Here is a 3,762-nt window from a genome sequence, read left to right on the forward strand (position 1 = left end):
CGGCCACTTCTTGGACGGCATCTGCCGCAGTGTTCGCGGCCTCGACCGCAAATCCGTGCACAGCGGCGGCAGCGCCACGACCTTGCGCCATCGAAGCCTAAGAGAACCCGCCGGAGAGAGGGAGGCGGTGGGGTTGAGCGAGTAGGTGCGGTGGCGGGGCGATGGAGACGAGGGGAGACGATGCAGCAAGGTGAGAGGGAGTGAGCCGATTTGGGGGGAAATGGTGGGGGCGATGCGGCCGGTGGTGGTTCCCCTCCCTCTTTATAGGATGTGACATTTTTGGAAGTTCTCGTGCGTCGCGTGGCCGCGTGGCTAGCACACGCCCACCGCATGTGACCAGGGAAAACGATACGCACATGTACAATACATGCATACCCTCAGCGTACAAAAGTAATCGGGCCGGTGGGGGCTCGTACAAGGCTGTACGCGCGCTCTCCGCGGGCATAAAAAGACGATCGTGCCCCTCCTCACGAATCGTTTTTGACAGATCTCAGCCGTCCTTGTGTTTCTCCCCTCGCGTTCAGCCCGGGGGGAGCATCGGAGCAGAAACGGGCGGCGGCGGCGACCAGCAGGGCTTCTTTCTTGGACTCTGCGCTACAGAGGTCGCCCAACGGCTGCTGCTCCGTCTCCCCGCCCCTTCTCCGCCGCTGGGCTGCCCCGCTCCCCACCCACAGCTGCTCCGACAGAGGCCGATGTCAACACCGCGTCGCCCATCTCCCCCACCTGCTGCTGCTGCTGCTCTGCTCGATCACTTGCTTCTCTCTTCATGTTCATTGGGGATGGGGCGCTAGGGTTCATGGGGGAGTTGGTCTGATTCAACCTATTGTTGTGCGCTGCTTTCGGCAAACAGAAACCCTATTCCTACGCACGAGTTTTCTTTTTACCTTTTGAATCTTACGTGCAGTGAGATAAGGAATAATTGACTACCTAGAGCAAATTGTGCTAACAAGCATCTCAAAAAAAATTGTGCTAATAACCGTCGCCCAAGTGAAAAAAAGTACGTACCTTTTTTATTTAAGTAAAAATAACTCGTAATGGTGCTACTGCCGCTGCATCATAGCTTTTGACTTGGCTGGCATCGGCATTGAACAAGCGGATGAATCCAGTGCATTCATCACTTTCTCTTCCTAGACCAAAACACACTTAGAGGAATCAAGTTTTCTTCGACATTGCTCGATCAGCATCTCTAGATAGATGGAACAGCATGAACTTTCAATATGAACAAGGCACCAATAGAAATACGAGGCCCTGAAGAACATATAACAAGCATCAAATTTATCGGTAGAGTAGATAACATACTCACCGCTTCATATAGTAGGTGCAGACAATGATGGTGGGAAACCAGCATATAATCAACAAGGATAGATGGGTTTGCTAGGTGCAGCAAACAACTCCACCTGCAATATCTTCAAGTCCACTGAAAAGTATCCAGACTTCGGCTCATCGTGTGAAGATGTGGTGTACACCGCTTCTATGATCAGGTATACCCCAGTGACACCAACCAGAATCGCACGCTTTACCGGCAACCAGATGATCTTCTCAAAGTGCCATTGGTTATTTCTCATAATGGAATATGTGAGCCAATATCGGTCATCATCACTATCCTAATCAAAGCCTCGAGTGAGCATCCCGAGCGTTCCTTCCGGCGTCTCCACAATGAGAAAACTGCTATTCCCAAGTTGTTCAGGTGGCAGGTCGACAGCAGAGAACTCCATTGTGCACACGTCAAGCACAAGCAACTCGCTCTGGAAATGCAAATGCCAATAGAAATGCCCGTGGATGAAATAACGCTTGATAGCCCAAACTCGTAGTTTCGAAATGAAGCATCTCAATGTAGAATCAGCACTCCATTGATTGTAAGTGAGAACATGCCATAGTCCATGCAAAGAGGTGAAGACGAGAAGCAGAAGATTCATTCTGCATTCCACGAGGCATAGCACCCTGAATGATAAAGGGTCCTTGTCATCCTCGTCGCGAGCAAGGAACGTTTCCAGACTGAGGAGATCCGGCCTAGTGATCAGATTGCCGGGGACTGTGGGCAGCAGCCAGGACGTAGCAGCGTTGCACGGGGTCGCACGCGGCAAGGTCCCTGACCAAAAAATTGTGGTGCTCCCAGTCGCATATCTCGGCGGAGCCAACGAGGATGCGTCTGCCGCTTTTTTCCTCGACCGGGGCGCCGGCGAGGAGGGCGAGTCCGTCAAAGAAGTTAATTGGACATCAGGAACGGTCGGCAGAGGATGGCAGGAGGGAGGAGCGGGAGAAGTCAAAGCCGACGAGGGCGCGGGCGGGGACGGCGGAGGGGTGCGGCGGCTGGGCTGGGACGAAGAGCATGCCGATGAGAGGCAGATGGTGGAGTGCGCGGTATCGTCACAGGAAGGAGTAGTCGGAGATGATGCGGTGGAAGGAAGCGCGAGCGATGGAGGCGCAGGCGAGGTCGGCGGCGGTGGGGATGCGGAGGAAGATTTCCTCGAGCAGCACATCCAGGATATCGGTGATGGACAGCACCGGCAGTGGGGTTTGGTGGGAACTTGGAGCCGGCAGCGGTGGCATCATGGTAGCCGGGACAAAGATTTCCTCCATGAGCCCGTCTTGGGTTGGAAAGAACGGCGGCTCCAGCGGTGGTGCTGGATTGGAGGTTGGCTGCGGCGCCATTGGGGATTTGGTGGATCGGTGACGGTGTCAGAATTCCTTCCGCACCATCTACGTGACTACCCACTTCAAAATTAATCTCCAAATATTTTTGAAGAGAGTGGGTTTTTCTATACCCAGGATAGATGCGCCCACGCTACATCCCATATTCAGACCGTTTGTCTTTTGCAATGTTTCTCGAGATCTGTTCCATGAACAGCACATGCGTCAGAAGTTAAATCCCAGTATATACAATAATCTGCTGGACATTTCTCTCTCTCCTCACGTCATGTGTCTCACCCTCTCATGAAAGATTCTGCATGCACATGCAGACAAAGGGACTTTCTTCTTGACCATATTTATCTCTCTCTCAAGTCAAATGCAACAGTCAGCCATGCAATGAAATTTACATTCAGATGCGCAAGCTCTCTCTCACATGTTTCCTCTCTCTTTAAATTCGCCAAAACAATCTCTCTTTGAGTCTTCTACGCAGGCTCTCTCTCTCTCAAAGAAATTTCTTCTCACTTCTCCTAGCCGCCCCGCATTTTTCAAAACTGCTGTACGTACGATTCTTTTTAGTCGGACGCTGGTACGACCGGAGAGCAGATGCTATGGCCCACAAACTGATAATCTATGATTTGTCTCTAATCGTACTGAGTGTTGGACGAAAATTCATCGTACGTATAGCAAGGTTCCGCATTTTTCTACTAGCTGGCCCACTCTTTTTGCAAACACGTAGCCATACAGCAAACACTGTTGCACCATTCTGACAGAAAGCCGATGTCCCAAAACTCCTCCTCTGTTAATCACCGGCAACAATACTCACATGGCCCATATCCCAAAAAAAAGGACATATGCATGGACGGTGGAGATAAGGGGCACTAGTAAAAAACGGGCCTATTGTCCCGGTTCATAAGGGCTTTTTGTCCCGGTTCCTGAACCGGGACTAAAGGGTCGTTACTAATGCCCTGACCCTTTAGTCCCGGTTCTAACCAGAACCGGGACAGATGGGCCTCCACGTGGCCCGCGCGCTGAGCCCAGGCAGGAGGGCCTTTGGTTCCAGTTCGTGGCACCAACCGGGACCAATAAGCCTCCACGCGTCAGCATTTCTGTGGCTAAGATTTTTGTTTTTTT

The 3,762-nt window shown here is 52.0% G+C and overlaps 1 pseudogene; it reads right to left on the minus strand.

The window, feature by feature from the left end:
* Positions 1–1,352: 1,352 nt before the first annotated feature.
* On the minus strand, positions 1,353–2,331 carry LOC119332836 (annotated as a pseudogene).
* Positions 2,332–3,762: the final 1,431 nt, after the last annotated feature.

The sequence above is a fragment of the Triticum dicoccoides genome, chromosome 7A (assembly GCF_002162155.2).
Source record: "Triticum dicoccoides isolate Atlit2015 ecotype Zavitan chromosome 7A, WEW_v2.0, whole genome shotgun sequence".
Classification (NCBI taxonomy): Eukaryota; Viridiplantae; Streptophyta; class Magnoliopsida; order Poales; family Poaceae; genus Triticum; species Triticum dicoccoides.